Source organism: Lycium barbarum, chromosome 9 (assembly GCF_019175385.1).
Source record: "Lycium barbarum isolate Lr01 chromosome 9, ASM1917538v2, whole genome shotgun sequence".
Taxonomy (NCBI): Eukaryota; Viridiplantae; Streptophyta; class Magnoliopsida; order Solanales; family Solanaceae; genus Lycium; species Lycium barbarum.
Window position 1 is genome coordinate 27,047,565 of NC_083345.1, and position 11,725 is coordinate 27,059,289.

At 35.7% G+C, this 11,725-nt stretch overlaps 1 long non-coding RNA gene across 1 annotated transcript; it reads left to right on the top strand.

Moving 5' to 3' along the window:
- The first annotated feature begins 9,646 nt into the window (after positions 1 to 9,646).
- On the top strand, positions 9,647 to 11,205 carry LOC132608851 (uncharacterized). The gene is made up of 3 exons (XR_009570549.1): positions 9,647 to 9,856; positions 10,236 to 10,298; positions 11,081 to 11,205. It is a non-coding gene; the product is annotated as an uncharacterized LOC132608851 (long non-coding RNA).
- The last annotated feature ends 520 nt before the right edge of the window (positions 11,206 to 11,725 follow it).

The following is an 11,725-nucleotide window of genomic DNA, read 5'->3' on the forward strand; positions in this document are numbered from 1 at the left end:
ATCGATTATGTCGAGAGAAGGATTCACCACTCAAAATCTTCTTGAATCAAACCAGCGCATGCTCTCCCTAAAATCCCAAACCTCCATCAATTTAAATCTTAGTACCTCCTCCTTACAATCCTCTGTATCCAGTCAAACTCGCAGAAATATTGTACCCTCTTCAGCCATCTCTGTTAAAAAACCTGACTCTGCCAGCAATAGGTATACAGTATCAGTGTCTAAGTACTTTCAAACAACTGACAAAAGAGAAGAATAGGACAATGGTATAGAAGTTACTAGTCAACCCTTCAAGAACATAGAGAAATTAAATCAAGCCAAAGAGAACATGGTCTCTTCAGGGTCTGTAGAAGGAAAAGTCATGCATAACAAAGAGAAATAAACCACTCAGATTGACAAAAATAATGTGCAAAAAGGTAACTCTTCTTCTGTTGATCTTGGTAAAGGAGTAGAGGATTCAATAGATGAGTCTCCTATAAAATAGATGATACTATTTCTAGGATTGGTTAGGGACGTTTTTATAGGATGAGTAGTGATGTTGCTCTTATGGAAGAACTTTCTCAGACCATGTGTACCATGAGTGAGTTAGAAAATATGAGGTCTTCACAAAAAAAATGAAACACAAGTTCCCTCTTCATGAGAAACCCTTAAAACTAGACCTATGATAGCTCATGTGTGGGACGAGGCACCAGGGTCATCTAGGAGGAACTAGGCCTAATCCTAAGTCCTGAGCTTATACCTCATGGTGTCATACCTCTTACTGAGATGTCACCAGAGAAGGATCATGGTCAACGTGCGTATGCTGATAAGTCTGATAAAGATGAGATACCTCTTGTCTTTAAAATAAAGAAAAGGTCAAAGGTCAAAGAAACCAAAGGATGCACATGCTCGGTGAGAACTACCTTTAGTTGAACCGCACCAAGAACTAGGCAGAGTAAGCATGCAGCTAAGGCAACGCTTGAATTAGCTCTTTAAGCAAGTAAAGCCAAGGTTAGAAAAAGAGCTAGGTGTTCTTAGACAAAGAGTAGATTGATTGATGAAATTGAGTTAGTGGATACGGAGGCTGAAGTTGCCAACAGTAATGATAAAGAGAAAGAAGCAGAAGCAGAAGATGTCTCACTTGTGAGGGAAATTGCTAAGAAGAAGGAAAAGAAGAGGAACAGTAAGTCAAGGGTCACACTAGCTAAGGGTGACAGGTCGACAAATGAATTAAACCTTTCGAAGTAGAGAAAGAGTGAGATGATTAAGGAATCTGGTTCCTTAAACGAGCAAAGGGTGAGCAAAATTGTTGCACAAAGTGAAATTGAGAGAAGAGAAACTCTAAGGAAACAAAAGGTGTTGCTGGGAAGGGTGTTTGACCCTGAAGTTGCAAAAACAATCTGGAATGAAAGAACTGATTGAAATTGTTGAATTTCAGGAATGAAGTCATCTCTTTGCTCTACCTGTATCGAGTGTGTATGATAAACCGAATTTTGAATTCTATGAAAATCTCTACTACTCCGATGAATTCAGTATTCTCATAGTATCAATTAGTGGGACTAAAGTTATGTTACAGGAAAAGATATTGGGAGAGTTTTTGAAAGTTCCTACTAAAGGGTTGAGAACCATAAATGGAAAGGCAAAGGCTTTAAGTGACTTCAAGGTTATGATAGTCAAGAATAGAGTAAAGGATACCGGGTCAAGGGATAAACTTTTGAAGAAAGAACTGAAAGGAGAGTTTCAGCTCATGTTTGAAATGATGAACAAAGTCCTGCTTCCAAGAAAAGAGGGTTGTACCAAGACTTTTATCAACGACCTGGTCATCATGGAGGCACTGACTAACGACCAACCTATAAACCTTCCTGCTATTATGATTGAGCATATCATCAAGGTGCAGAGGGCTCCAGGAGGTCAACATGGGCTCCAATATGGTTTTCTTCTAACCAAAGTATTTGCTCACTTCAAGGTCAGGATAGACAATGCTATTGCTAGCACTAAGAAACATATGTTTTTCATGAAAACTCTGGAGGAGTGTGAGTATATACCTAAGAAAAGTGGTGTCGGAAGTGTCTCCATAATCTCAAAATTACTTGAAGCTCAAGAGATCACTACTGCTACAAAGGGTAAATGATGAGAATGTTGTCCTTCAAACTCGGCTATCTGAGAAAGAGAAATAAGTTGGTTCTTAGGGTGCTCTAAAAGCTGCAAGACTGGAAATTAAGAGGCTCAATTCAGACAATGAGAGGCTGACATTGAAGGTGGATGAGCTTAAAAATCAGATGATTGAGGACCAGAGAGTCAACGGTGAACGAATGAACAATTTCCTCAAAGCCCTGTCCCAAAATTCACAGAAGCCCAAAGCTCTTTAGCCTGTTCATGTCAAATTCATATTCATGTGCCTTTTTTAATCCTATTCCGTATTTTCTGTTTCTATGTGACAATGTTCTGGCACTTATGATAATTTTTCCTTTATGCATTTTATGATTTGGATACTATGTTATGTATTTGTATAACTGTTTGGGCTTTTTACTCTTTTGTGTGCTAGCCTAAATGCTTGCATGTTTCTCTTACTTCTCATGATAGTGATTCCCTAGTGGCTCTGAGTTCATAATGCTGAACTTCTTTTGCTTGTGCCAACTCCCCTTTTCGATGATGCCAAAAGGGGGAAATAAATAAAATAGTGTGCTTGTTGAAAAAGGTGTACATAATGGGAATAAGGGGGAATAACTGGAAGATTGATATGTAATGATAATGTGGCAATCTGGTCTTCTAGTTGGAAATATTTTGGTTATTGCTAACATGTTGTGGATGCTTTGAAAATAATGGTTGCTTCGCAGGAAGAACAAGTGGGGAGCTGGTTCTCAGGGGGAGCATCGTTTATAAGTTTATCATCATAAAAAAAGGGGAAAGTGATAAATCCAAGTGCTTTTTATTTTGATATTATCAAACTGATTCAGAACCAACTAGAGACCTGATCTTTGTTCTACTCTCTGTGTACCATGCACCATCAGCAGAGACAGTTGTAAAGCTGAGCTACTTACTGCACACAAGTATAGTAGTGAGCTGGCCCATACTTTAGGTGAAACTATTGAATGGGTGATCTCTATCCCAGATGCTTCCCACTATATATACAACATGTTGCAACATATTGTGTCTCACTTGAAAAACCTAATCTAACTTGTGCAAAAGTTGCCACCGTAAGAATTCAAGTGATCGCAAGAACAAAGTTACTTTCAAACTGAAGAACTAGATCCTGATATGAGTTTCGTCTATGTTCTTTAGGTTGTTGTAAATCTTTGTTTGTTTGTGCTTAAACTGTGAACCTAGTATTCATGTTTAGAAGCTGTTAGAAGTGTGTTTCCACAAGCTTTTGAATGGTATACTAGGCTAGATTTAGTATAAGTGTATTAGTTGTCCTTAGTTAGAGTTAGCTAAGTGGAGTTACTTACAATCAGAGTATTGTAAGGGTTGAGGGACTATGAGAGTTAGTTCCTAGGTTGCAACTATTGTAAGGGTAAGGGATTATGGTTGTTCATTCCTAGTTTGCAATAGGTTATAATCTAAAGTTGCTTGGTTAGTAGAGTTGAAATCCTTTTGGGTTAGGTCATGGTTTTTAATCCCTTGAGCAAGGAATTTTTCACGGTAAAATCGTGTCTTCTTTACTTACTGCACTGCATAAGGGAACTGCTACACAACTAGGTCTCTCTGTGTTATGTTTGGTGGACGCATAACCTACAACAACTTGTAAACATGATTCGTGGGTATAATATAGCATGAATAGAAGTATATAGTATAACTTGTATGAAAACATGGAAGCATGTAGAATTTCGTGAAAATAGGCATAATAATTCATATCTTGTATTTAAGAACTCATGGAATGTGAAGTATGGGTTTTTCATGGATAACTGATAGATTCTCAATAACCCACAATAACGAATTATTAACACAACATGGTATATCATGGTGCATGTACTTAGGGTTATCATCAACATGGGTGGAAACCGTAGTTTTGGTGAAGTTTCATATAATCATGGAAGAACGTGGTGTAGGAAAGAATAATGAGGTTCCTACACGTAGATAGAAACCCTACATACCTTAATCACTCCAAAACTTGTAACAATGGTCTGAACTTGAAGAAGAAATCCAAAAGTCTTAATCTTGAATCTCTTAGATGGGTTTTCTTGAAAACCTAGGTTAGGAACACTGAATTCTTATTTAGAAATCATGGATATACTTAGAATTCACTTGGAATGTTTGGAATAGGCTTACCTTGATGTTCTTTAATAGTGGGAGGAGAGAACCTTCATGCTAGGGCTTGAGAGTATAAAAAACTGAATAAAAGACTGAACCCATGAATTTATACTATATGCTGAGATGGGGAAAGTACAACCAACTTGTACGGCTAGCACTTTTAATTACGTCTCGTATTTTGGGCCATACCTGGATTGTCAAAAGCCAAAAACTAAGCTTTTCGTGAAAGGGAAATATGGTTAGAAAGTACGACTTGTAATTGTAAGTATGGTCTATATAATATGTACGATTAGAAAGTACGGCTCATACATAAATGTACGGTCCATATTTCTTGACCGTATCTCGATTGTAAAATTCCAGAGACAGAGAATTTCTGGGGGTAATATATGTCCAACAAGTACGTTTTGTACTTGTAAGTACGGTCTATATAATTGACGCAAAAGCATGAATCACTGGTTTGTAATGAATTTTCAATCCTAACACTTCCCTTTGGTTTTCTAAGTCCCCGAATCATGAACATAGTTTATTTTCAAGGTACAAGGTGCTGACAACTAATTTTTGACCTCCCATAATTTGTTTTAATTACCCAGAGTCCTTGAATATTAAATAGAGTGAAATATATATTTTCAGAGTTCAAAATGATTTTACAAAATTATTTAGATAAAATATTATAAATCATTTGGGAACTAATTTACGTATTTTTACAATTATAATACTTTTGCTAAATTTAACCAAGAGAGAAAATAATTTACCATAATTATTCACTTAATTATCTAAATTGTTAAAATGTCAATTTGCACAGTATTTTACTTTGTTTAATGCAAGGAATCTATTTAATTAAATAAATTAACCATTTTTACCCCTCAATTTTTGTTTAATCAAATTATTAGAATTTTGTCATAATTAATTAAGTTTTTAATTGTGATTAATTCTGAAAAGTGCTCATTAAATGGCTGTAATTGAAATAATCAACTATTAGCCAATTATGGCAATAATTGAAATAGCCATATTCGTGGCTTAATTCAATTAAGATCACTTTTTAGAAAATTCGTTTAATTGGCCAATTAGTTTAAATGTGGTCCTAATTTAAATATCCAACTAAGGGACATTATTTAACTTTGGCTACTTATTGCACATGTGACCCTCTATACACATGTATACATGTGTATCACATGTGTATATATATTAAAGAGGCCCCTTTTTATCCTCTATTTTGCAAATGGACCAAGTCCAGCCCAATGCTGGGCATGACCCGGCCAAGACCAAACGTTTAACAGGGGTAATACCCCCTTTTTGGTTCCTTATTTCGTTCAGATAAACGACATTTACACCCCCCCCCCTCCCTTTTTCTTTTCCCAAACCCTAGCCACCGCGGGGCCACCCTCTCTCTCTCCTCTCGTCATCTCACCATTTTTTACAAAGATTTAGAGGTGTAAGGACTTTAGCAGGCTTGCCAGGGACGATTGGAGGCAAGCATTAATTTCTTGGCCTCCTCTCTCCTCCATTGCAACCAACATTAATTGTTTGGCCTCCTCTCTTCTCCATTGCGACCAAACACAATATTATCCTTGCTTGTTTTGATATTCTTTCTTGCTTTTCTGTGTTCAAATGGTCAAAGACTGTATTTTCTTTCATTACTCTTGTTCGTTTTCTATTTTGAATACCGTATTATGATTGGTTCTTGAAGAACTTTTTGGATCGGGTTTTGTTGGTTGAAATCTCACCTTTGATGTTTATTTTTTATTTAATCTCAACCTACGACATGGGTATGTGAGGAGGAAATCCCATCTTTGGGATTTATCCCACATCGAAAACTAGGGTTTGGGATTAGTTTGAGGCTTCTATATAAATGGCCCTAAGTTGATAGATTGAAAGAGGTGAACATTAAGAGATTCGCCCAAAAAAGATCGAAATACTTAAGTTTTGGCACATTTTGCTTTGAAACTTTGAATTTTCGAGCTAAGTTCAAAATTGTAAACATTTTTCTTTATTCTTGTTGGTGTGGCTTGAGCATTTGGGAGGTTGAGGAAGCAAATCTTCCAAATCCAAAACTCGAATAGGGCTGCACTCGCAAAAGGTAATTTTCCTTCCCTTTGTTTATTTTTTGTTTAACTTACTGATTATTATAGTTCTTATGTATAATGGTTAGTTTAAATCATTACTTTAAGTATTAATTGCTGATTTTGCTAATTAGTAGTTGCTTAAGTTTGCTTAATTTAGGGATATTTAAGCATTCTCAAACTTGCCTATCTATGTTTGTTGTTTAGCTTTTGGTCTGGTTTGATGGATGCCTAGTGATTAGATTATTTTTCTTGTCATGTTAGAACAACTTACTTTGTTGTTAATGCAAGTTGGGATCCTGTTTAAGCATTGTTGGTCATATTTAAGCTTAGTTGTGCACTAAACAACCACTGATCTAAATAAAATCTATGTATTGGTTGAGTTCAGGTCAATATATCATTAAGGATAGTTAACGAATCACTAATCCTCTATAATCCTTACAGGGCCTGCTTAGTTAACTTGATATAAATATGACTAAGTGTTGGTTTGGTTTGATTTAGGTTCAAGACTTATTAGTCTAGTTCTGTTTAGTGTGATAATGGTTTTGATGAAATTTGATCAGTTGCTAAAAATAAAATTATGCTTAGGCTATTTGATTAAACCCTTGCGTGAAACCATGTCTATTCTTATGTTTGTTTCTTGACTCTATTGAGACTATCTGATGAGCATTAAGCTTTTATTGCAAGTTTTCAGCTATGGTTTTAGACACACTTGCTTTGCTGGTTATGTACACCTAAATATTTGACTGCCCCTGTGTCAAGCTGTCTATGTTTGGATACTCTTTTTTTAAAACTGGATACCGGTTTAGTATTTGTCTACTTCATTCTTGCATTTAATCACCTTGCTTAACTAGTTTAAGGTTTTATGTGGGTATGAGTGTTGTTAGAAAAGAGGCTGTCACTTAGGGTGTGTTTAGCTATAGGTGTGACTTACCTAGGGATAGAAACAGAGTGGACAAGGCTTAGAGTTTCCAGTCAAACTCAGCCTAGTCATCCTCCTTTCAGTCCACTAGGGCTTCCCTATGCAAAATCACACCCCATAGGACCCTTTAGAAGTTTAAACAAGGAGGTCTATGTGTAGTATTCATGATAAAATGGTTTGAAGTTCTTACTCCTTAAACTGCTTAAATACACTGTATTTTCTTTTCCTTTTTTGTGGCCTCTTTCAAATATGTCCCTATGTCCTTAATTGAATTAAAGTGTTAAAAAGGGGTGTAGGAAAGACTAAATTAATAAGTTTTTTCCCTTGAGTTTGACTGTGGGGTCTTTGTGGTTAAATATACCAGGGTTATACCTAAAGTATACCATGTATACATAGTTCCTATACATCTTTGGTGTATAAGAACCTGTATATACCTGTATATACCTGTATATTCAATATAAAGATGGTATATCACCAGTATAAGGTTCAGAATCTGTTAAGTTTTTTTTACAAACGAGTGTAACATCCATGTAACGACCCACCTGGTTGTTATAGTGATTTTTACCTAATTACCCTTGTTGACCCTTCCCCAAGTCGCGTTAGTATGATATATGACGTAATAAAGTCATTGGTTTGGTTCCCACAGATTCGAGTGTAAATAGAATCATTCATGGAGAAACTAGTTAAGTTGACGAGTTAGAGTTGACCACGGTCAACGCCGGGTTAGGATGACCCCGTGTCAATGTTTTGGAAGTTTCAACATGTTAATATGATGATTTTGAACTTGTCCACAAGTTTTGGTGAGGTTCCGAAGAGTTTCAGACGGGTTTGGATTTTTTTCGCGCTTGTATTCGATGTTTTCGCCGAAGGTCTGTGGATAGAAATGGCTCCAGATTGATAAAATGACCTTTGTTTTGAGTGAGGATTGAACCATAAGATCCGTATCGAAATTACAAAGCCATAGCAAAAAGAATTGTCGCGTTTCGCCTCCGTATGAGAGAGTTATGCCCGTTTTTGTGTGGACTATTCCAGCAGGTCCGCTATAGCGACCAAGAGGCCGCTATAGCGGGACTGCTATAGTAGTGTGGAGACCGGCGCATTGGCCACGGGGGGCGCAAAAATCCCTATTTTAATACCCCCAACTCCTACCCCTTATCCCTAAGACCCCAAACTACAACACAAGGCATATATTGCTACAAAATACGTCGTAGCTAAATATAAAATTTTCCGTGGCTAAACACTTTAGCCACAATTTTTTTTCCGTAGCATTCGTAGCAAAATGTAGCGTAGCTAAAAATTAGCTACAAACTTTACATAATCCGTGGCTAAGGACTTATACTTATTGCTACGAGTTTTTTTGTGTTGTAGCTGTGATGGTAGAACATTCCTGCCACGAAATATATACTTATAGCAAGTGATTTAACTCTTTTTCCACGACTAATAAAATATATAGCTATCTTCATATTGTAGCCACAAAAAGTTGTATTGTAGCAAAAGATTTAATTTGTTTGCCATGCAAACTCATATTTTATGGCTATTTCTATTACTTAGTTTGGCAATAGTACTCATATTTAGTTACGAATTAAAAAAATTATAGCTATGAATTATAGTATTTGCCACAAATATTTTCATATAGCTAAGAATCCATATATTAAGCCTTGAAATAAATTGCATTATAGCTAAAAAGAATATTCATTTGCTACGAATATTGAAAATTTATAGCCATGTTCTTCATACGTGGCAATTGTAGGAGTATATGTCTAGCTATGAATTCAAAAGCTCATAGCTAAAAGTCCATACTTTTTTGTCACGAAGGATAAAATTGTAGCAAAAGATTTTCTTCTTTTGCTATGGAAATAAAAATTTGTATCCAGGTTCTCATTTGCGTGGCAATTATATGTATGTTTAGCTACAAATTCAAAAATTGCATAGCTACTAATTGAAAATTTTGCCACCAATATTGTTAGCCACATCATGTAACTGAGAATTCATTTTCGGCATGAAATTTATAAACAATATCATAGCAGAATATCTTCAATTGTGTAATGAAAGCAATATATTAGAAAAAAAGACTGAAAGGTTCAACAATATCATTCAAAATAGTGAAACATCACTTTATTCAAACATATCAATATACTTTTGCAAGAGAAAAAAAATAATTATTCATGCCCTTATCGATTGCTTCCTTCACTCCTCCACAAGTTGCAATAACAATTAAAAAAAAGAAGAAGAAAAATGATACAATAAAGTATTCTTTTAAGCAATTAAATTTTATTTATTAATATGAGTATCTTTTTTTTTTTTTTTTTTTTTTTACAAAAATCACATATTTACTAAATGAATAATATAAAAATATATAAATGTAATATCCCATATTTAAGTGTAGGTATTTAATTAATAAAGCTTAAAAAAAAAAGAATAAAGGGCATGTGGGCCGCAACCCTTAATGAAGAAAAAAGAGAGCCCCACAGCCCATTAAAACGTGAATAAACAGAGAAGGGCATAGACTGAAAATAGTCTGCCAGCCACCTTAGAGAAAAAACAAAACCCCAGCAAACAAAACGTGAGGTTCTGCCACTTTCAAGTGAAGAAGCACAAAGGGAATTCAAGCACAGATAAATAATAAGGATAGGAGGAGAAGAGAAAGGTAAATTTCTAACCTTAGTTTATAGATTTAATTCTTATTTTTTTAAAGAAGTGGGATTGAGAGTTGAAGAGACAGAGGTAGAAGAAACAGGGAAATTCATTAATTTTCAAGAATTGAGTGAATACAGATATAATTGGACCGAAAATTTTGAATTTCAGTATATGCCACAGGAAAAGTAAGTTGGACAGTAAGGTTGTTCTAGTTGTTAATCCAAAATTGGTAGATCGTGGCTTAATTGAATTACTCAAAGCGTGAGCAAATATAAATAATTAGATTGATTGAAATTTTAACAGGAATCCTGAGGGTGGGGTATTCTAATTTAGTTACTAGTTAGCCAAAATAAGGGAATTAACACGAGATTGATATGATGTGATTATAGATTGATCGAAGGAAGTGGTACGGAATTGCGTGGTGACGAGTCTGGTATTTCGACACGAGTACTGTGAGTAGTAATCTTACCACAATTTGTATTTACATAACCTTCATGGTTTATACATGATTTTGAAAATAAAATGTGTTACTGATGCTTTGAAATTGCATGTGGGACAAGTCCTTTACTTGATATAGTACCGAACAGTTTACTTGAGATGGTTACCGGTTATTCTAATTGTTTTCACCGTTACTAGATATGTTTTACCGTTACTTGAGATATGATTACCGTTTCTGAAATGCAATTACATGATTTGATAAGAATTGAAATGCCCTGTATTGTTTGAAAATGCTTTCATATGAGTATTTATTCTTTACAAAGAAAAGTATTAATGGGAGGAGACTTTGAAGGATCCCGTAGCTAACGGCGGGTTCTTTAGACCTGGTGCACCTTGTATTTACAGATTACAGTTACAGTCCTCGCTAGTGGGAAGGTAGAACTAGCATACATGCACAATTTTCCCTCGAGTAGGGACCTACAGTTATATTTGACTCCTTTTACGAAGGGGTCCACATGATATAGATTACATGATCCTTTCTTGGAAACCTCCCAGATATAAGAGTTGATATGACATTGTTTACCGAGTTTATTATTGAATTGTTAAATTATTTCTGCTTACATGAAGATAGAGAAGATTGGTTATTGCTACCGTGTTTGCAAAAAGGGCATTTATTTCGTGATATTTATGAATATTATATGAGCATGTTTTCTGACTTGTCCCCAATAAAAACGGTTGTGGTTAAGTGTTATTACTCACTGAGCAAGCGTCTCACTCCTCGCTATTTTTTTTTCAGAGACCGCAGGTGACGTTGGTGAGGATTACGGTAACTAGAGAGCACGAGTTGAAAGTTCATGGTGAGCCCCGCACTTGTCCGCGTGGGCCAAGATTCTATTATCTATGATGGTCTTTTCTTTTGAATTCTTAGAGTTGCTCTATAATCATTTGATTTATTCCATGAGTATTCTTTATTCATTATAGACTGGTGACTAGTTCGTATTTCAGAGATGTTTTAGTTTTATTACGTTGAAATCGGGTTGATTGAGGATGATTGCATTTAGTTTGGTTGAGATTGGATATTTTTGTTGTTGTTTTTGAGACAGGAAAGTTTTGGATAGTCATAAAAACAGGGGAAGCTCTGGCCGATTTTCTGTAAAATTCCCGTTAAGGCTTGCTTTGGGAATCCTACCCCATAGTGCCGGTCATGGTCCTAAATTGGGTCGTGACAAAGTTGGTATCAGAGCCTAGGTTATTTCGGTGTGACTGATGGAGCACACGTTAGTAGTAGAATCTCAATTATGGTTATGTTGCCGGCCATTCCCATAATCGTGATTCTGCGAGAGCGTGATAGGACGTGTCTTGTCTTTCTTTCTTATTCCTCCTTACGTGTGTGACGTTTAGGGTCAACTAGATGAATCTAACATTATTTATTTTGGTAATC